Genomic DNA, 24,219 nt, shown 5'->3' with positions numbered 1-24,219 from the left:
CAATGTTTAAATTTATTTAAAATGGTCTCATTTCTCGCTGTTCCAACATTTATAAGTGGATAGCATTATCCATATTCACCAAGGACGGAGGTGACTTACATGGGCTTTGTTTCAAAATCTTCCTAAGAGTATGTGCAGCCTGTCAAAATGATTTTTCATTACACATCTCTCTGGGATATGTGGACAAAAGGGTGTGCCCTTCATTTTGTCTCTAAGTCATCTGGTCCTTCATAGTTAAAAAATTAACTGCTAACTCTATATGATTTTCAGTTCTGTCTTCATGATTTACATAGTTCGTTTAGGTAAAGCTTAATTTCTAGAGGTGAAAATGGCCAATATCTCAGATTTTCAGTCCCTTTTTCCTTCCTTGTCTCCTTTTGAGATTGTTTCTGGATATTTGCGGAGAGGAAAGGGAGGTATGATTCCGTGTGGTGGGGGGGTGTCTATGGCCTTCATGGCCTCTGGGGCAATGACCACCATCATCACCCTGCTTGCTGTCTGATCCGCATGACTCACAGTTTGCTTTTCCCTCTCTGCTGGGTGGAGGGAGTTCCATCCTAGTTTTCCTGGTATGAAGAACAGGTCGTAGGGTGACCCCCGATAATTCCAGTGTTCACATCTTTATGTGCTCTCCTTTTGTGGGGGTGAGACCTGTAAATTACTTCAAGTCAACAGAACGTAGCAAAGGTGATGGGCTGTCACATCTGTGACCAAGTTACACTATATGGCAAAGATGAATGGATTTTATGGATATAATCAAATCAGTTGATTTTGAGTAAATCAGAAGAAAGATTATCCTGGGTGAGCCTGATTTAATCAGGTGAAGGTATGTAAAAGGACTGGCCCTCCCAAGGTCAAGGATCCATGCAGTAGAAACTCTCTTTGCAGATTTGATGAGGTAAGCAGTTATGTTAAGAATGCCTAGGTGGCAAGGAACTGTGTGTGGTCTCTAGACATACAGGGGCCTTAACCCAACAGCCAGTACAAAATTATTCTGTGGCTACCATGATGCGTTCTGCCAACAATTTAAGTGAGGTCGGAAGCTGATTCTTTGAGCCTTCAAATGAGAAAGTAGCCTGCCAACATCTTGACTGTCACTTTGTGAAACCCTAAGCAGGGGACCCTGTTCAGCTATGCCCTACCACAGAAGCTGTGAGATTAAAAAAAACGTGTGTTGCTTTCATCTGTTGAATTTGTGGTAATTTGTTACATAGCAGTGGGAAACTAACACACCTGGAAGGATCTACCCTGTCATCAGTAGTTTCATGCCTCTGAAGTTAGCTGTCTTTTTCCCTGAGACCTAACCTTCTGTGCTGCAGCCCTTGCTTGCTTTCGGACCACTTTACCCTCTGCACGATGCCACAAGAGAAGTGGGTAGAGGTGCTCAGAAATGCTAAACATCCGCAACTGTCTGTATCTGACCAAACCACACTGGCAAATTGAGGTGGCAGCTCCCCACGTTGGTTTCAGAGCCACACAGGGACGATCTTCTTCAGGAGTCCTAAACAGAAAGCAGGGTACATTTTTTCTTCTGCCTTCAGTGTTATTCTTACTCATCTAATGCATAGAAATCAGGGCACACACTTCTGGTTCTTTTTCTCTCTCTTTTCTTCTTCCATGATCTCCTTGGGGAGGTGATAGTAAAACTCCCCTCCTGCCCTCCAGGGTTACATTCTCTTCCTTTGATAGAGGAGTGAGCTACATGCCTTCATTATTAAACAAAGTTTTATTTTCTACCCGATGGGAAAATTCCATGAGTTTTCCAGCTCTAGGCTAAATTGGAAACTCCAGGTTTGCTGACTGATATATTAAAGGAAGAGATAAAAGAATTTATGAACTCTCTCATTCATTCGTTCATTCTTTCATTCATTCTTTCATTCACTAAATATTTATTGGATTTCTAAAATGTACCAGACTCTGGTCATAAGGGATGTAGCAGTGGACAAAACAGAAAATACTTTATGGGATCAGAATGAAAGCCTGATGTTCAAGGTTATTTCTTGCAGCATAATCTTATTATGCATATTAGAAGCTAGGTATTACTTTGTTCTTTCTCTTTGCATTCTTTCAGTGAAAACAATCCTTCTCTGTCCCCAGTCACATGCCCATTAAAGTGATGGTCACATACTCAAAAAAGCAGAAGAAAAACCATATTAATAATTTTTAAAATATTACCATAATTGAAAATGTTTAAAAATGAATATATATTTTTTTCTGGATTCAGTGTTAGAGTTTTTTTTTTTTTTCTGTAATTCGTTTTTTTTTTTTTTTTTAACCTTTCAGGTATTCTGGTAATTTTTCAAACAAGGCAATGTATTGGGAGACATTTAAAAAAATTTTTTTTTGAAATTTTTTGTCAAATTGGTTTCCATACAACACCCAGTGCTCATCCCAAAAGGTGCCCTCCTCAATACCCATCACCCACCCTCCCCTCCCTCCCACCCCCCATCAACCCTCAGTTTGTTCTCAGTTTTTAAGAGTCACTTATGCTTTGGCTCTCTTGGGAGACATATTAAGATGTTTAGAATTTGGATAATAAAATGAGTGATGTGTTTCCAGGAAACTTCACTATGCCATTGAATGTTTGCTCCAAGTTTCAGCTGATTGAGAGCATTGACTCTTAGCAACTATCAGCTGACAGTTGCTGGTGTAGCTTGTGGTTGTACTGGGAATCTTGTACACGTATGCTACAAAAATACCCAATAGGCATCAGTTGGTACTGTTTACAAGTGTTTTTTTTAAACATTAATTTTATTAAAAAAATTTCACTTAAGATCATTATTTTGGCAGGAGTAAGGCCAATTTCCACTTCACTATTAACATAAGAAGTTATATGAGAAATAGAGATTATTGGTACAATATTTTTAATTCACTCCAGTGATGTTTTATTGTCTACTATGGACTGCATTTTTGTCTCCCCAGATTCATATGTTGAAATCCTTCTCTGTCCCCAGTCACATGCCCATGAAAGTGTAGGTCACATACTCAAAAAAGCAGAAGAAAAACCATATTCCCAGCTCCCCAGTTTCATATGTTGAAACCCTAATTGCTAATGTGATGGTATTTAGAGATAGGGCTTTTGGGAGGTAGTTCGGTTATGAGGGTCGAGCTCCCCTTCATGGGATTACTGTCCTCATAAGAAGAGACATTATGGAGCTTGCTTTCTGAAGCGCTCTCTCTGCCATACAAGGACCCAGCAGGGAGGCAGCCAGCTGGCTGCAAGTCTGGAAGAGAGCTTTCATCAGAACCTGACCATGTTGGCACCTGATCTCAGATTTCCCATTCTCTAGAACTAGGAGAAATAAAATTTTTGTCATTTAAGCTCCCAACCTGTGGTAACTTATTGTAGCAGCCTGAGCTGACTCTGGTGCTTGACTCAAACACTGGTGCTTGACTGAGCCATCCTTGAATTTTCCTTTATGTGGAGTGTGTGGTTAGATGCCATCATAAAAGCATGTGAGAGATCTCTGGGTAGAGGTGTTTGGGATCCCATATGGTGATTTCATTACTCTGTTTCCTCTAGTCAGGGGTTAAACTAGGACATGGGGTCCATATGTATTTATGGTTTTATTCCTAGTGCTCCTGGATACTGTGCTATTTTAAGCAAAATAATAGCCCTTATAATCAGTCTAGTATAATAAGTTATAAGATTAGGATATACTTAATGAAAGAGAGAGATTCCAAAAGTAAAAATTGATGAAGATTCTAGGAAATGAACCTCCTTTCTTTACACCACAAGTTATATTATTTTTCTTGTAAAGACATTAGTATGGCAGAATCAGGCCAGAGTAGTAATAAATAAATAAAAGAAGAAAGAAGCAAAGCACAACCCAGTGCCACTCAGAAGATTTGGAACCCTCTAATTCAATTATATTGTCCGCTCTCGGTGGAAAGTTCCAATTTTCATGTTCCTCACTGGCACAGCCACTGTGAACAGAAGGTAACCAAGAAGGCTTATGTGATATGCCAATGTGTATTTCCATCTGGAGTAATATGGCAGATAAAAAAGAGACCTAGTTGGTTTTCTAAATATATTATATCAATATCCCACCACGTGGGTGCTGTTAAATAGAAATAAACATCTAGGGCACAGATGGAATGGAGGGAAAATAACTGAATAAATAAAACAAACGAGAGGGTTTGGTCTTTTAGGTCTTTATTTTATTTTTAATTAATTTTTCACGTTTAACCCAATAGTTAAAATCTATAGTCACAACTAACTAGTCTCCTCCCAATCTGAATCTTTTCTAAGCCCATAGTTTATGAAATCCAAGAATTGTTAGAAGTCTAAATGGTGGTACATGTTGGAAATAGGTAATAACATAACACCTCAAAGTTATGTGATATAAAGTTCCTTTGTGTTATTTGGTGTCTAGGGGAGGTTTGTCTATGGTTTTTATTGTACGTTGTTCAGAGAGGTGTTGGAATACTGACTGGGTAGTGGAAACTTTGAAGATCTGGTGATGAGGAGGTGGATCCTGGGCCAAGATAGATAAACTGGTAGTAAGACTATAAGAGCCAAGATGGCAACCAACAGAAAGAACAGTTTCCCTATTCCTGATAGAGGAGAGGGTTGGGTTATTGATGTACCTCAGGTGGAGAGCAGACACTAGTTCCAGTACAGCCTGTGGTTTTCCAGAAGGGGAGGCATTCCAGGCCAAGTTTTCATGGAGGAGAGCCAGCAACAAAAGAAAGAAGAAATGGCTGTTTGAGGAGAAGCTAAGAGAGAATTTCTGGCTGTTTTTTAAGACTTGGAATATACAGCAGAGGCCTGGCAAATCCGGGAGAAAGAACACAGAAGCAAGTCTTGCATAAATGTTAGGGGGAAAAAAAGCATTTGGTCAAGGACAAAGATAATGGTTTTTGCAGATTGAGGTCACTTGAAGTCTCAAGACTGAGAAACGGTGTATGCTCTAAACGTATGATATGTTGGTATAGAGCATTTTCACTATTTAAGTACTCATAACTTTCTAATTCCTTAGCCTGTTTTATTATATCTTTTAAACGTGGCATTTATTACCACCATATTATTATGCATATCTGTTTACTGTTGGTCTCCTTCTACTAGGTTCTTAAGGGAAGGGATGTTTTTGGCTTCATTTATTTATGTATGTAGAATGATCCACACATAAAGTGGAAACTGAAATAAATGCATTTATGTATAATTGTGGTTAATGCTGGTCCTGGAAGTCCAATATTTGGAAGGGTCTGGGAAGGACTGGGGGAGGGGCAGAAAAAATGTGAATGTTAGGAGTGTGGTTTAAAAAGATGCCCACAAACTATCTGATATTCCTCTCTTTGGAATGTGGACCCTAATTCTCCTCCCTTGACTGTGGGCTGTGCTTAGTGACTCTTAATAAATTAACTATGGCAGAACTGATGAGTGTAACTTCTGAGGCTATGCCATAAAAGCCATAGTGGCTTTTTTCTTGTTCTTTCTCTAGTTCACTTACTCCCTGTTTGCTCATCCTGGTGAATGCAACCTGCCATGTCCTGAATATAGTCAAGCAGCCCTGTGGAGGGGCTGCAGCCAGTGTGAACTCAGGATCTGTCAGCAACCCCGCGAGTGAGCTTAGAAGCAGGACTTCCAGCTCCACCCAAGCCTTCCGCGGACAGCAGCCCCTGCGAGTATCTTTTGAAGCTTTGTGAAAGACCCTGAGTCAGAACCACCCAGCTGAGGGGCTTCTGAATTCCTGACCCACAAAACGGAGATAATACATGTTTGTTGCTTTAAGGCAGCACATTTGGGGATAATTCATTATGCAGCAAGAGGAGGAATCTGCCATTCAGAAAGAGTTCATAAAACTGTTACCTGGGAGATTAAAAAAATACTGCATGAGTGGAAATGTATACATCTATTCCTGCATATTTTTAATTCTGTTTCCCTTTGGTCTCTCTCTCTCTCTCTCTCTTTCTTTATTTTTTTGAGAAGGCCATATTTTCACATTTTGACAACATCTTGCAATGCTTAATATTCTGCATGTTATCAATGGTTAATAAATGATGACAGGTTTTACATTTTTATGATAAAGTTCTCAGATAGGATAGAGGGCAGTTTCTACATCAAGATGTCCTTCCCTTTTTCTGCTCAGTTCCATTTGTATAGATCCAGATTTGTCATATCTGGGGAATGAAGAAATATGGCTCTGTGTGTGTGTGTGACAGAAAACAACCTCTAACAACCATGTTGTAGTGTCTTTTCAAACTCACAGAAGAGCTTGAAAACACGTACAAAAGCAGTTTTATTGCTTCGTGATCAATTAATATTTTTTCTTAAAAATTTGGTGAAAACATGGTCCTTCCATAAGGGAGATGTAATTAACTTCTGGCCAGAAGTGTTTGGTGCAGAAATATGTTTACTTTTAACTAACAAATAAGCCATTTCTAAATTTGAGTGAGGAATATTAAGTGATATTAAATCCAGATTTCTCTTGGATTTTTAAAGGAAAAGTGTATAATTTCTTTTTGAGGGCTTGTTGTGCTGTGATCTCTTTCTTAGCATTCAGAAATGGAAAACACTGATGAATTCAGTGTTTAAACCTGGGCAGTGATGTTGGCTTTGAGGTCAGAGTAGGGTGCATTCATATGTTGTATGACCTTGGGCAACGATTTAGCCTTACTGATGCTTGGCGTTTCCAGTTGTGCAAATCTCTCATTCATCCACTCTAACATTTCAGTGGATGAAGACTATAGTGATGATACATGTACTGTATTTGAAACCACACAGGGATGGGCTGTTAGCTTGATACTTAAAATGATCTCCAAGTTGGAAACATGATTCTATTTCTAACCCCTGTTCCCTGCTGTGAAGTAATCTGTAGGAGGAAAAAGAGCATGGCTTCATTATAGGCTAATAATTCAATAATACAAACATAGTATGGAGAAGGACTAAGTGGGCAGCTGTGTCTTTGGGTTAGCGTTATCTGAATGTGTCAGCAGTGGTGTGGCATAAAAGGGCACGGCGGTGTTCCTTCCAGCACTCTGCATGTATCAGGCACGTTGTAGGGTGTGAAGCTGATCTAGGTTTAGTCGTATTATTTTGAAGCTGTGGATAAATGTGAATGATCCAGAAAAGGTGTGTGTGTGTGTGTGTGTGTGTGTGTGTGTGTGTGTGTGTGTACCAGGATGGTGTGGCCTAGCAGAGGTTAGATGGGTGACAATTATATCCAGACAAGCCTGGCAAATCTAGATTTTCCAGACAGAAGCGTATTCTATGCTTGAGATGTCTGTCCTTATTACTGAGGAGATGATGCCTTCCCTGCCATCTGCAGGCCCATCCCTCTGACCAGATGGTAGTGTGATGTGGACTCAGGAATGATGAACCTGTCTTGGTCTGCAGTGGCTCTGGACCAGAGCAATGTGAAAATATAAAAAATAACACTAACTAACAATTACTTGTTACTTACTCTGTATTAGGCAGTGTTATTGTTTTTTTTTATATTGGTCATGTAGCTTGACACCCTGTACCTCTCTCCCCTCTGCTTTGTGGTCATCTTCAGAGGGACGTGGTGTCTGTAGCTACCATGGGAATGATGGTAATTACCTTGTGGTAATTGTGGTAATCACCGACCACAATTACCTCACTTTCTACTAATTATTAGCATTCTAGAAACCCTCTTTCCTTTGAATTTTCATCACTAGTCACTGGAATATTTCTATCATTTGTTTTTTCTTCTGCTTCCTCCCCGCCCACCCTACAATAACTCCCTGCCGATGAAGAAAGTCATTTAGCTCTGATGACTCTATCTCATACATGAGCAGTCATTGATTCAACGTGCTTTGTTCTAGGCAGTGGAGAGAGAGAGTAGAGAGTTGGCAGACAAAAATTCCTGCCCTAGTTTACATTCTGGTGGTGGTGGGGGATAGATAATAAGACATTAAAGTAAAATATAGCACAACAGAGAGGCACCCGGGTGGCTCAGTCAGTTGAGCATCTGACTTCAGCTCAAGTCATGATCTCGTGGTTCATGAATTCTAGCCCCGTACAAACTCAGTGCTGACAGCTTGGAGCCTGGAGCTTGTTTCAAATTCTGTACCTCCCCCTCTTTCTCCTTCTTCTCTGCTCATGCTCTCTCTCTCTCTCTCTCTCTCTCTCAAAAATAAATAAACATTAAAAAAATAAAAAAATATATAGCACACCAGAGAGTATCAGTACTAAGGAGAAGAGTAAAGCAGGGAGCAAGAATAACAGGTAGAGAAGGACCTGGAGCCTTAGCTAGACCGTCCAGGGAAGACCTTAATGATTCCTCTGAATAAATTTTAGGGGAGATGAAGAGCAGATTATCACTGTGACTACATTTGGGCCCCATTAGCAGCTATTATTTTATTCATCTCATTTTGATTCTGTCTCATACTACAGAACTTTTCCAAATCCCTCTTTAAGCTCCTGCCAAGTCTTTTATGAGTTCAAGATGGCTCCTTCTTTACCTGTTAGGTCTGAGAGCACAGAATTTATTCTGCTGATATTTATTGAAAGCCAGTCAAACAGAATGATCAAATAATCCTGGTCTCCTGGAGCTTATATTTTAGTGGCCTTATATTCTAGCATCATTAACTCCTCCCCACTCCTTTCTTCTTGAAAATGTCTCCATCTTTATCTATTCTGCCCCCAACCCTGCTCTGATTTATTAAGGTATAATTGATAAATACAGTTGTAAGGTGTTAAAAGCGTACAATGTGGTGATATAATATACATATTCATTGGTAAAGTGTTACCCCATCAAGTTAATTAACACATCCATCACCTAACATTTTTATCTATTCTTTTACCTACTACTACTTAAAAGAACAAAATCACCTTTTTCTATCCATCTGTGCTATTGATCTGAACTTCTTCTGGCTTCCTCTGAAATTTAGTCTCAATAATTGCCATTTTGTTTGTCAAATCTTGTTTCCTGCCTCACTAGCTACTCACTTGCCTACTGTTTACAAATGTGTTGAGGACTCCCTCACTCCTAAAACACCTTGATTTTCCTTCCAATTATAAGTACTTACTGCTCACTTTCCTTTCATTGACAAGCATCTTGAAAGTTTTAACTGCATTGTTTCTCTTTACCTCAATGTTACCATAATTTCAAATGGAAAATCCAAACACATGGGTTATAACAAGAGAGAATAAATTGAAATTGGTAATGTTCCAGAAAATCTGGGTTTGGGGTTGCCACATGATTCACATCTATGAATTAAGCCCACCCACAATTTTACTGAAAATGATTCCTTAATAGTCCTTGTAGGCCTTCTAGCATCAAATCCAAAATAATTTTCTTGTCTCACTGCCCTTGAACTCTTTGCAGAAATTTACCATTGTTGATATTCTGTTTCTAAACTTTTTCCCTCAGTCTATGGCAGAGAACTATCTTAATTATCCCTCTTTTCCTCTTTCTTGTGGCTTCATCTTTCACTGGCTTCTTCTGCTCTTATTCCACAAGAATGCACATTCTTTAGTGTTCTATTCATGAACCCTTTCTCTCTACTTTTGTGCTTGATGAAAAAAAATCTACTTTCTAACTACTTGTTTGACACTCATATTTGCACCCACAGTTTCCAAATTTATATCCAAAGCCCCAACTCTTCTCTAGACTCAGCCCAGTATTTCTAACTGAACGTTTGTACAATTTAAGTATCTTCAACCTAACGCCTCTGAGGTTAAAGCACTCCCTCAGTTGTATTCTCCATCAAATCAGCTCATCTTAGTTTCTGTTAATGATGCCTCCCTTTTTTCCGTCATCCAGGCTTGAATCCTCAGTGGAATTTTTGATTCTATTCTTTGTCTTTCTCTCTACAACCTACCCATTGCCCTGATCATCTTACTGCCCCTTCCTGGTGATCTTTCAGTATCTTGCTGGTTTTCTTCACAGTTTGTAAATATCTTATTTGTTTGCTTTTATGCTTATGTATTTCCTTGCTGGAGTGTGAATTTTGTGATTAGGGACAATATCTATCTCACTCAACATTGTATCTCTAACTCCTTGTACAATGCCTGGCATTTAGTAGTTCTTAATGAATATCTTTTGAATGAATGAATGAATGAAATCTTGTTGATTATTTCCCTAGGATGTTTCAAGTTCTGCCATTCCTTTGATTTGCCAGCCCTACAACTTCAGTTCAGCTCTTGTTACTTATGGCTGCAGTTTTTGCAACAGCATCCTAAGTGGTCTCTGTTCTTTTTCCATTTCCTGAGCTATCGCTACTATGGATAACTACTAGAATTCCTTTCCTATTTTTTTTTTAAATGAAAGCTTTTCAAAAGACAATCCTGTGGGGAGACACATTAGTCCATCCCCTTAGCTGATCAGTAAAAGTTTTCCCTGTGTAGTCCCAAATTACTTTTATATCACTGTCCAATTTGTCCCCACTCATACCTCTGTAGATCAAGAGCTTCAGGCATAGGACCCATTACAAAACTTGTAGCTACCCTTGATAAACACTGGGAAAGGGACTTTGACAAATATAGTCCCAAGGCTAACTGTTACCAACCCTGTAGTTACGAGGAATTAGTAATGTAAGTTAGAACTTCACCTTAATATTCAGACCCTTCTCCAGAATCTATCTTAACAAGAATGGGAAAGGGAAGTATTGGAGAAGTACATTGTGGATATGAAGGGAGGGGTTAGAAACCAAACTGCTGAACTGCTAGAGAAGGACGTGAACATGTACTTAACTCCATAAGCAACAGGTGAAAGGGAGAATCTGTGCATTTGGGGATGTTGGTTGCAACAAGTAGACTCTGGGATAAACTTGCACACTTAGCTGATTCTTTTCCTTTATAAAATTATAGTTGTAAATTCCCATTTAATTTTGTTTATAGTAAAGTCACCTGAATCTGGTTGGAATTAATGACTTGGCATATTGCTGATCAAACAGAGAGGGTCCCAGTGGACAAAGAATAAACATTGTTGAATGAATAAATAAATTCCCTGTCTAGGCACAATGTTTTACATAACAAGTGAAGAAAGATAATGTAACTGGTGAGTTATTAACTTGTGATTTTAGGAGGGGTAGATGAAAAACTTCCAAGTAATGTGGAGACTTTGTAACTGATATTTAGAGACTATTTATTGAATGAAGTAAATGCAGGCAAGGACTGGTTGGGTAGTAAGACTCCGAAAACATATAGTACTGGTTGGAATTATGATCTGCTATTTACTTTCTCCACGGTCTTAGATTTTTGTTCCTCTGCTTTCTCATCTGCAACATGGGGAATATCTGTCCTGCAGGATTATTGTAACCTTGAGAAGATAAAAGTAAAGCACTCAATTTAGTGCCTAGTACTGTTCATGTCACCATATATCTGGTCAAAAAATGGTAATTATCATCACTAGTATTTAGTGGATTCTAGAGAACATTCCCCTGGAAGTATTCAAGAATATAAGTAATTTATGATATGAGTAGTTTAGATTTCCTCACTTCCCTAGACATAATCCTGTTAATCTAGGTGATCTTTTATGGTCCATCAAAATTATGAAATAGCATTTACATGAAATACACAAACCAGTTACAAATAACATGGCATAATTATTGTTTTGGTGACTTTTGTCTTAAATTTGGAGACATGGAATTAAATTGTGAGTAAAAATGTTGCTTGCTCATTGCACATAACTGAGTGAAACAGCATTGTCAGGATGCAAAGGGTCAGGATGCTATTTCTGTTGCCACAGAAAAGCAATGGGATGTGGGATAAGATAAAGTGGGATAAAGTGGCTGTCCTGATGACATCCTATGGGATGACTTCCAATGGCTGTGGTTCATTTGTCAAAAGTTCTGATATTAATGACTGATTTTCTTTATTTCTCTCTCCATCCTAGTAGATTGTTGTAAGTACTCGCTTTACCTTCATTCCAAAGAGTAATTGCTGAGTAAAGCTAAGTAATCTTGTGATACACAATTTGAGCTGTTTTGGAGACATGTTGAAATATCTTTACTGAATGTTTATTTCTACAGCGTCTAATGTGCTTTAATGGTTAATAAATCACATTCGCCTTAAAGTATGAACAAAGCCAAAATTCCCTCTACAAAGGCTCAAAATTTGCTTTACTTGTCTATATCAACCACTTTTCACTAAAAATTTAATGGTATTTCATTGACTTCCCAGTGAAGGTACTCTCTATAGATCATGCCTACACCAACAATATAATTTTATGTGTCTTACAGCTGAAATATATCAAGACTAATAGTTTTTTCTTTTACAGAAACATATTTGAAATCACAGAGCATTTTAAAATTCATGTACTATGAGGAATATTTAATATTATGCAAGGAAACATGTATTTCCATAGCATTCAGGATGTATGGAAGGGTATCTACCTTATTTGTTTCTTAAATATATATTTCTCTTCCGGTACATATCTGTTCCTTTTGTACAATTGTTTGAGTTTGGAAAACATATTCTGATTTATGATTATTATTTTGGTCAAGAAATTATGATTTAAAAAATATGAATTCATAAGCTAAGTACATTTTTTTTAACCAAAGAATTCACCATAAATTATATGATGTGATTTGGGGAGTCATAAGTTCTTGATTCTGGTCCTGCTTCTATTATATATTAGGTGCCTTAATTAAAGAAAATTACCTAATTTATTTGTGTTTCAGTTTTCTAATCCATTCAATTGGGATAATGATAAATTTGGTTATTTACCTTATAAAGCTAGTATGAAGATCATATTGGAAATAACTTGGAAATGCTTTGTACAATTTAGGTATAGCTAAACTAATGGCATCATTATTGTCTTTAATTAAATGTCTCCCCACTACCTGAGATATAATTGACATTTAAGATTGTGTAAATTTAAGGTGTACAATGTGATGATGTATGCATATAGTGTAAAATGATTACCACAATAAGGCTAGTTAACAAATCATCACCTCAGGTAACTGCCTTTTTTTTTTTTTTCATGATGAGAACATTTACAATCTACTCTCTTAGCAACTTTCAAGTACACAGTATAGTATCATTTACTACAGTCGTAATGCTGCACATTAGGTCCCCAAACTTATTTATTTTCTAACTGGAAATTTGTGCCCTTTCTTTAAAAAGATTTTTTTTAAGGGGTGGGGGATGGAACAAAGGAAGAGGAAGAGAGAATCTTAAGCAGTTTCTATGCCCAGAGCAGAGCCCGACGTGGGGCTTGACCCATGAGATCATGACCTGAGTCAAAATCAAGAGTTGCATGTTTAACCAACTGAGCCTCCCAGGCACCCCAAAGTTTGTACACTTTGACTACCATTTCCCTGTTCCCCCCCACAGATCTGCCCCTGTCAACCACTCTCTGTTAATATGAACTTGGCTTTTTTAGATTCCACATATAAATGATCATACAGTATTTTTGTCTGGCTTATTTCACTTAGCATGATGCCCTCAATAATATTCATATATTGAATATGAATATTATATATCTATCTATCTATTTCTCTATCTACATATATATCTCATTTATATGTCTCATTCATACATCTCACATATATCTATAACTATCTTAAATTTTCTTCATTCATTCATCTGTTGATGGTTACTTAGGTTGTTTTCACATCTTGACTATTGTGAATAATGCAACAGTGAGCAAGAGTGCAGATATCTCTTTGAGATAATGATTTAATTTCCTTTTTCCATTTTCCAAAAATGGGATTGCTGGATCATATGGTAGTTCTAGTTTTAATTTTTTCAGAGAAACTTCCATGCTTTCCCACAACAGTGAAAAAGTGTTCCCTTATCTCCACATCCTCATGAGCATTTGTTATCTCTTGTTTTTGCTTTGTTTAATTTTTTTTTTTTTGATTCTAGCCGTTCTGATAGGTGTAAGGTAACACCTCATTGTGGTTTTGATTTGCATTTCCCTGATAATTAGTGATGTTGAGCACCTTTTCCTGTACCTGTTAGCCATCTGTATGTCTTCTTTGGAAAAATGTCTATTCAGTTTCTCTGCCCATTTTTATAATGAATTATTATTATTTTTATTATCATTATTGTTTTTGCTACTGAGTTGTATGAGTTCCTTAAATATTTTAGAAATTAATACTTTATCTGATAGTTTGTAAATATTTTCTCCTCTTCTGTAGGTTGACTTTTCATTTTGTTGATGGTTGCCTTTGTTGTGCAGAAGCTTTTCAGTTTGATGTTATCCCGCTAGTTTAGTTTTGCTTTTGTTGCTTGTGCTTTTTGTGTAATATCCCCAAAAAAATCATTGCCAAAATTAATGCTAATGAGATATTCCCCTGTGTTTTATTCTAGGGGTGTTATGTTTTCAGGTCTTATGTTTAAGTCTTTAATCCATTTGGAGTTAATTTTAATTAAAAGGGGTTCAGTTTCATTCTTTTGCATGTGATTATCCAGTTTTTCCAACACCATTTATTGAAGAAATTATCCTTTCTCCATTGAGTGTTCTTGGTGCCCTTGTCAAATGTTAGTTGACTGTCTATGCCTGGATTAATGTCTGAGCTCATTATTCTGTTCCATTTGTCTATATATCTATTTTTATGCTAGTATCATACCGTTCTAATTACTGTAGCTTTGAGTACAGTGTGAAATGAGGAAGTATGATGCTTCCAGCTTTGTTTTTACTCAGTATAGTTTTAGGTAGTCAGAGTCTTTTGTGGTTCCATATGAATTTTAGGATTGTTTTTTTATTTCTGTGAAAAATGTCATTGGAATTTTGATAGAGCTTGCATTCAATCTGGAGAAGGCCTTGTGCAGTATGGACATTTGAACTAATTTATTTCTTCTAATCCCTGAGTGCAGACCTTTTTCTGTTGACTTGTATCTATTTCAATTTCTGTCATCAATGTCTTAACAGTTTCCAGTGTAGAGATACTTTACTTCCTTTGTTAAGTGTATTCCTAAGTATTTTATTGTCTTTGATGTTATTGTAAATGGAATTATTTTCTTTATTTTTTCAGATACTTCATTGTTATTGTACAGAAATGCATCTGAGGGGCACCTGGGTGGTTCTACTCTAGATTTTGGCCCAGGTCATGATCAGGTTCTTGGGTTCAAGCCCCATGTCGGAATCCATCCTGACAGGAGTCTAATTAAGATTCTCTCTCTCCTGCTGTCTCTCTGCCCCCCACCTGTTCATGCTCTCTCTCCTTCTCTAAAAAATAAATAAACTTAAAGAAAGAAGTGCATCTGATTTTTGTATTTTGATTTTATATCCTGAAACTGTACTGAATTAATTAGTTTTCACAGTTTTTTTTTTCTCAAAATCTTTAGGGTTTTCTATATATAAGATCTGCAAATAGAGACAATTTTACTTCTTCCTTTCTAGTTTGGGCAACTTTTATTTCTTTTCCTTGACTAATTTCTTCAGCTAGGATTCCAGTACTATGCTGAATAGGAGTAGTAAAAGTGAGTATCTTTGCCTTGTTCCTGATCCTAAAGGAAAAACTTTCAACCTTTCACAATTGAGTATGTTAGCTGTAGGCTTGTTATAATGGATTTTATTATGTTGAAGTATGTTCCTTCAGTGCCCAATTTGTTTAGATTTTTATTATGAAAGTATATTGAATTTATCAAATGTATTTTCTGCATCTATTGAGATGATTATCTGATTTTCATATTTCATTCTGTTAATGGGATATAATCATTTATTCATTTATGTATGTTGAACTTGTCTTGCATCTCTGGGATAAATTCCATTTGACCGTGGCGTATAAACTTTTCAAGGTGCTATTCAGTTTGCTAGTGTTTTGCCGAGGATTTTTGCATCTATATTCATCAGGGATATTGTCCTGTAGTTTTCTTTTCTTGTTGTGTCCTCAATCTGGCTTTAAAGGGTAATGTTGGCTTTATAAAACAAGTTTGGATGTTCTCTCCCTTTCTATTTTTTTGGAGTTTGAGAAGGATTGGTGTTAATTTTTTCCTGAAATGGTTGATAGAATTCCCCATTGGAAGCATTTTTTGGGGAGTTTTTGGTTACTAAATCAGTTCTCTTATTTTTTAATGATCTTTATAAATTTTTTATATCTTTATGATTCAGTCTTGGTAGGTTGTATGTTTCTAGGAATTTATACATTTTTCTAGGTTATCCAATTTATTGGTGTATAATTGGTCATAGTATGTTTTTATGATTGTATTTTTGAGGTATCAGTTGTAATGTCTCATCTTTCATTAGTGATTTCATTTATTGGAGCCTTCTCTCTTTTCTTCATTTCTCTAGCTAAAGGTTTATTTATCTTTTCAAAAAGCCAGCTTAGTTTCATTGATATTTTCTAATGTTTTTCTCATCTCTATGTCATTTATTTCTGCTCTGATTTTTGTTATTTCCTTCCTTCTGCTAAATTTGGGCTTAATTTGTTTCTCTTTTTTCTAATACTTGAGGTATAAAATTAAATTGTTTATTTGAGATTTTTCTTTTTTCTTAATTTAGGTATTTATCACCATAAACTTTCCTATTGTAACTGCTTTTGCACATTCCATAACTTTTAGTATGTTATGCTTTCATTTGTCTCAAGACACTTTGTAATTTCTCTTCTAATTTTTTCTTTGACGAAATGGGGTTATTCAGGAGTGTGTTGTTTAATTCCTACATTAGTTTTCCTCTTGTTACTGATTTCTAGTTCCATACCATTGTGGTCTGAAAAATACTTGCTATGAATTTAGTCTTCTTAAATTTGCTAAGACTTGTTTTGAAAGGTCAAATATGATCTCTTATTCCTTTGTGAATTGATGATTTTCTGCACTGGTATGCTTTGATTCTTTTTTTCTTTATTCTCTGCATATCTTCTGTTGGTATTTACTTTGTGGTCACCATAATGCTTTCATAAAACGTCTTTAGATTCAACAGCATATCTGAATTTGACTATATACTATCTTTATCATTGTGTTTTATACTCTTATGTTACTAATTAATGTCCTTTCATTTCAACTTGAAGAACTCCTTTTAGCATTTCTTGTAAGGAAGATCTAGTGGTGATGAACTCCTTCACCATTTGTTTGGGAAATACTTATATCTCTTTCATTTCTTTTTTTTTTTTTATCTCTTTCATTTCTGAGAGACAACTTCTCTTGGCCATTTGTATTTCTTCTTTGGAGAAGTGTCTGTTTGTATCTTCTGCTCATTTTTAAAAAATCTTATTTAAATCCCAGCTAGCTAACATATAGTGTAGTAATGGTTTCAGGAGTAGGATTTAGTGATGTATCACTTGCATATAACACCCAGTGCTCATCTCTACAAGTGCCCTCCTTTTTGCCCATCACCAGTTTAACCCATCCCCCCACCCAACACCCCTCCAGCAACCCTCAGTTTTTTCTCTGTAATTAAGAGTCTTTGTTTTTCCGAGAGCTTTTCCTCTAAGGTCAGGAACGAGACAGGGATGTCCACTCTTACCACTGTTATTCAACATAGTATTGGAAGTCTTAGCCTTAGCAATCTGACAACACAAAGTGATAAAAGGCATCCAAATCAGCCAGGAGGAGGTCAAACTTCCACTCTTCGCAGATGACATGATACTCTATATGGAAACCCAAAAGATTACACCAAGAAGCTGCTAGAACTGATCCATGAATTCAGCAAAGTTGCAGGATATAAAATCAGTGCACAGAAATTGGTTGCATTCCTATACACTAATAATGAAGACATAGAAAGAGAAATGAAGGAAACAATCCCATTTATAATTGCACTAAAAACCATAAAATACCTAGGAATAAATCCAACCAAAGAGGTGAAAAATATATACACTGAAAACTATAGAAAGCTTATGAAAGAGATTGAAGAAGACACACACAAAAAATGGAAAAATATTCCATGCTCCTTCATAGGAAGAACAAATATTGTTAAAATGCCAATACTACCCAAAGCACCTACATATTTAATGCAGTAACTATCGAAATAACACCAGCATTCTTCACAGAGCTAGAACAATCCTAAAATTTGTATGGAACCAGAAAAAAATCCTGAATACCCAAAGCAATCTTGAAAAAGAAAACCAAAGCTAGAGGCATCACAATCCTGTACTTCAAGCTATATTACAAAGCTGTAATAATCAAGACAGTATGGTACTGGCACAAAAACAGACACTCAGATCAATAGAACAGAATAGAGAACCCAGAAATGGACCCACAAACGTATGGCCAACTAATCTTTGACAAAGCAGGAAAGACTATCCAATGGAATAAAGACAGTCTCTTCAGCAAGTGGTGCTGGGAAAACTGGACAACGACATGCCGAAAAATGAACCTGGAACACTTTCTTACACCAGACACAAAAATAAACTCAAAATGGATGAAAGACATCAATGTAAGATAGGAAGCCATCAAAATCCTTGAGGAGAAAGTAGGCGAAAACTTCTTTGACCTCGGCCTCAGCAACTTCTTACTCAACACGTCTCCGGAGGCAAGAAAAACAAAAGCAAAAATGAACTATTGGGACCTCATCAAAATAAAAAGCTTCTTCACAGCGAAGGAGGCAATCAGGAAAACTAAAAGGCAACTGACAGAATGGGAGAAGATATTTGCAAACAACATATCAGATAAAGGGTTAGTATCCAAAATCTATAAAGAACTTATCAAACTCAACATCCAAAAGACAAATAATCCAGTGAAGAAATGGGCAAAAGACATGAATAGACACTTCTCCAAAGAAGACATTCAGATGGCCAACCAACACATGAAAAAATGCTCCACATCACTCATCATCAGGGAAATACAAATCAAAACCTCTGTGAGATATCACTTCACAACTGCCAGAATGGCTAACATTAACAACTCAGGCAACAACAGATGTTGGTGAGGATGCAGAGAAAGAGGATCTCTTTTGCACTGCTGGTGGGAATGCAAACTGGTGCAGCCACTCTGCAGAACAGTATGGAGGTTCCTCAAAAAATTAAAAATAGGACTACCCTACGACCCAGCAATTGAACTACTAGGTATTTATCCAAGGGAAACATGTATGCTGTTTCAAAGGGGCACATGCACCCCAATGTTTATAGCAGCACTATCAACAATAGCCAAAATATGAAAAGACCCCAAATGTCTATTGACAGATGAATGGATAAAGCAGATGTGGTATATATATATATATATATGTATATATATATATGTATGTATATATGTATGTATATATGTATATATATATATATATATATATATATATATATATATACACACACAATGGAGTATTACTCAGCAATCAAAAGGAATGAAATCTTTCCATTTGCAACTATGTGGATGGAACTAGAGGGTATTATGCTAAGCAAAATTAGTCAGTCAGAGAAAGACAAATATCATATGACTTCACTCATATGAGTACTTTAAGAGACAAAACAGATGAATATAAGGGAAGGGAAGCAAAAATAATATAAAACAGGGAGGGGGACAAAACACAAGAGACTCTTAAATATAGAGAACAAACAGAGGGTTGCTCGATGGGTTGTGGGAAGGGGGATGGGCTAAATAGGTAAGGGGAATTAAGCCTACTCCTGAAATCATTGTTGCACCATGTAGTAACTAACTTGATGTAAATTATAAAAAATAAATAAATTATAGAAAGAAAAAAAAAGTCTCTGTTTTAATCTTATTTTTCCTTCCCTTCCCCTATGTTCCTCTGTCTTGTGTCTTAAATTCCACATATGAGTGAAATCATATGATAATTATCTTTGACTGGCTTATTTCACTAAGCATAATACACTCTAGTTCCATCCATATTGTTGCCAATGGCAAAATTTCACTCTTTTTGAACGCCAAGTAACATTCCATTGTATATGTGTACCACATCTTTTTTGGCCATTCATCAGGCAGTGGACATTTGGGCTCTTTCCATAATTTGGCTATGGTTGATAATGCTGCTATAAATATTGGAGTGCATGTGCCCCTTTGAATCAGCATTTTTGTATCCTTTGGATAAATACCTAGTAGTGCAACTGCTTGGTCTTGGGTAGCTCTATTTTTAATTGTTGAGGAAACTCCATACTGTTTTTTGCAGAGTGGCTGCACCAGCAGTACAAAAGTGTTTGCCCATTTTTAAATTGGACTATTTGTTTTTTGGGTGTATAAGTTCTTTGAATATTTGGATACTAACCATTTATCAGATATGTTACTTGTAATTATTTTCTCCCATTCAGTAGGTTGCTTTTTAGTTTTGTTGATTGTTTCATTTTTTTGTGCAGAAGCTTTTTATTTTGATGTAGTCCCAGTAGTTTATTTTTGCTTTTATTTCCCTTGCCTCAGAGGAGACATATCTAGAAAAATGTTGCTATGGCTGATGTCAGAGAAATTACTGCCTATGCTCTCTTATAGGATTTTTATGTTTTCAGGCCTCATATTTAGATCTTTAATCCATTTTAATGTTATTTTTATGGATTGTGTAGGAAAGTGATCTAGTTCTTTTGTTTGCATGTAGCTCTCCAGTTTTCCCAGCACCATTTGTTGAAGATACTTTTTCCCATTGCATATTCATTCCTCCTTTGTGAAAGATTAACCATATAATTGTGGGTTTGTTTCTGGGTCTTCTAATCTCTTCCATTGATATATGTGTCTATTTTTGTGCCAGTACCATACTGTTTTTATCACTACAGCTTTGTACTATCACTTGAAGTCTGGAATTGTGACATCTCCAGTTTTGTTTTTCTTTTTCAGGATTGCTTTGGCTGTTCGGGGTCTTTTGTGGTTCCATACCAATTTTAAGATTGTTTATTCTAGCTCTGTGAAGAATTCTATTGGTATTTTGATAGGGATTGCCGTAAGTCTGTACATTGCTTTGGGTAATTTAGGCATTTGAATAATATTTGCTATTCTAATCTATGATCATAGAATGTCTTTCCCTTTCTTTGTATTGCTTTCAATTTCTTTCATCAGTGTTTTATAGTTTTCGGAGTATAGATCTTTCACCTTTTTGGTTGAGTTTATTCCTAGGTATTTTATTATTTTTAGGTATATTTATTAGGTATAATTATTTATTACATTATAATATATTATTATATATTAGGTATATTTATGATTTTACAATTATAAATGAGATTGTTTTCTTAATTTTTCTTTCTGCTGCTTCATTATAGAAATGCAGCAGATTTCTCTTCATTGATTTCATATCCTGTGACATTACTGAATTCATTTATCAGATTTAGTAGATTTTTGATGGAGTCTTTAAGGTTTTCTATATATAGTATCATGTCATCTGCAAATAGTGAAAGTTTTACTTCTTCCTTACCAATTTGGATTATTTCTTTTTGTTGTCTAATTGCTGTGACCAGGACTTCCAGTACTATGTTGGGTAAAGGTGGTGAGAGTAGACATCCCTGTATTGTTCCTGATCATAGCAGAAAAGCTCTCAGTTTTTCCCCATTGAGTATGTGGGGTTTTTATATAAGGCCTTTATTATGTTGGGATATGTTTCCTCTAAACCTACTCTGTTGAGGGTTTTTATCATGAATCGCTGTTGTATTTTGTCAAATGCTTTTTCTGCATGTATTGAAATGTTCATATGGTTTTTATTCTTTCTCTTATTGATTTGATATATCATGCTGATTGATTTGCAATGTTGAACCACCTTTGCCTCCTGGGAATAAATCCCACTTGATCATTGTGAATGATTTTTTTTAAGTTTATTTGTTTATTTTGAGAAAGAGAGCATGTGCATACAAGTGGGGGAGGGACAGAAAAGGAGGGAGAGAGAGACAGTCTCAAGCAGGCTCTGCACTGTTAGTACAGAGCCTGATGCAGGCCTTGAACTTATGAGCCATGAGATCATGACCTGAGCTGAAATCAAGAGCCCAACACTTAACTGACTGAGCCACTCAGGTGGCCCTGAATGATTTTTTAAAAAAATTTATTGTTGGATTCTGTTTGCTAGTATTTTGTTGAAGATTTTTGCATATTGGACTGTAGGTTTTTTGTTTGTTTGTTTTGTTTTGTTTTGTTTTGTTTTTGGTGCCTTTATCTAGTTTTGGTATCAGGGGGATACTGTCAGACATTATATTTTTAACAAAGTTTTCTGCCCCTCTCCTTCCCCTTTCTTACTGGTACTCCCATAATGTATAGACTGTTTCTTTTAATGGAACACTATAGCTCACATAGATTTCTTCTCTTGTTTTCATTATTTTTTCTTCTCCTCTGATGAATATTTCAAAGGATCTGTCTTCCACTTCTCAGATTCTTTCCTCTGCTTGATCCAGCTCATATTAATGCTCTCTATTGCATTATTCACTTAATTCATTTTATTCTTCAGCTACAGAATTTCTATTTGGTTCTTTTTAATGATTTCTATCTCTCTGTTAAATTTCTCATTTTGTTTGTGTATTGTTTTCCTAATTTCAATGAATTGTCTTTCTGTGTTTTCTTCTAGCTCTCTGAGCTTCCATAAAACAATTATTTTGAAATCTATATTGGGCAAATTGCAGATGCACATTTCTTTGGGTTCAGTTACTAAAAATTATGATGTTCCTTTGGTAGTGTCATGTTTCCTTGATTTTTCATGTTTCTTGAAAGCCTTGTGTTGCTGTCTTTGCATTTGAACAGTCACTTCCTCCCGTCTTCACTGATTGGGTTTAGGAGATAAATACCTTTCATTAGCCCTGCTAGGGAATCTGAGGCTTTCTCAGACTTTTTCTTTGAATATGCCTGCTCTGTACTTCTTGTTCTTTCTTTGGCAGAATTCTTAAGCTTGTATACCTTCTCTTGATTCTATAAAGCCAGGATGGGTGCTGGAAGCCTCTCTTTTGCTTTCCCTAGAGTGGTGCTGAATGCTGAAGTTTGTGTGATTTTTCTTCCAGATGTGTAGGGTTAGGCTTTTTTCACATGATTACTAACTGCAGAAGTTTGCTCTCACCACTACTGGGAGTGCACACAGGGAGTCGGCCACAAGGTTGGGAGTTGTATGGGTTTGGTGCATGGAGCACTAGGGGTCCCCATGGGCCAGATGGGGGAATCTGCTGGTAAGGCATTCTTCAGTGGTTTTTGGGTGGGCTTCCTGATAAAAGTCTGTGAAGCACTCAGTAGGGTCTGTGCATCTTTGGTACTTTCTGGTCTGACCCCTGGATGCTATTCTCCCAGTTGCTCCCTGCCCCTCATCTTGCAGTTCATACTCAGTGTTCTGAATGGGGTGAGAAATAAGTTGATCTGTTGGACAGTGTCCTGCACAGCTGGGGAAGCTGGGTGCTTATTTACATGTTCTCATTTTCCCTGATGGGAGAAGTTATGGACCAAGAATGTCCCTCTTGGCACTAAGCTATGCTGCTTTGGGAAGAAGGTAGTGCAGGTAAAGTGAAACTGTTCCTCTTATCCTCTTCAATATTTCTAGTCTCAGATTTTTTGGATCCAGTGGTGTGCTGGAACTTCTCTGCTGGACCCCTGGACTTCCACAAAGACTCTCTTGTCTGTGGGCGATTGTCTAAATCAGTGTTCTTTTGGGAGGAAGAGAGTAGAAAATCCTTATTCGGCCACAATGATGGCATCACTCCTTTAAGTCTTAATTTAAATGCAACTTCTAGCTTTCTGCATATTAAAGAATGAGGAATATTATAATATTATGAGTTAACAAAGCCATTTTAATTCCAATTGAAAGTGACATGGGACTTTGACTCTAAACTCTAATTTAGTTTTTATTTCCATTAATAGTGAGTGATATGAAATTACATGAAATTACAGAGTCTTGGATTTATTGGAATCAGATTTAGTTTTGCAAAATTACATAGGGACTAAGGATACTCCTTTTGAGATTTAAAATTATTAAAATATCTTTGATGGATGGGAGTAGCCCAACTAAAGTCAGCTGTAAGAAGATATCAGCTTCTAAGAAAACTTCACTATAGGGGCCCCTGGGTGGCGCAGTCGGTTAAGCGTCTGACTTCAGCCAGGTCACGATCTCGGGGTCCGTGAGTTCGAGCCCCGCGTCGGGCTCTGGGCTGATGGCTCGGAGCCTGGAGCCTGTTTCCGATTCTGTGTCTCCCTCTCTCTCTGCCCCTCCCCCGTTCATGCTCTGTCTCTCTCTGTCCCAAAAGTAAATAAAAAACGTTGAAAAAAAAAATTTAAGAGGGACATCCCTTAAAAAAAAAAAAAAAAAAAAGAAAACTTCACTATAATGCAAAGGCCATTCCAAACTAGTGACTTGGGATCTCTTTTAGGTCCTTGGGGGTTAAGAAAGAGGAATGGTTTTAGGTATGATGAGGCTAAGAATGTGAAGCTATTTTCCCACCAATCTATCTTACTGTGAGTATGCCCTGAGAAAGCTGGCTGTATTTCAAGGAAAGATTATAACAGCTAAGGAAGGAACAGCCTCCTTCTGCAACCTGGGG

Source organism: Panthera leo, chromosome B3, assembly GCF_018350215.1.
Source record: "Panthera leo isolate Ple1 chromosome B3, P.leo_Ple1_pat1.1, whole genome shotgun sequence".
Classification (NCBI taxonomy): domain Eukaryota; kingdom Metazoa; phylum Chordata; class Mammalia; order Carnivora; family Felidae; genus Panthera; species Panthera leo.
The sequence above is the reverse complement of the archived record's forward strand: the minus strand, read 5'-3'. Positions refer to the sequence as shown.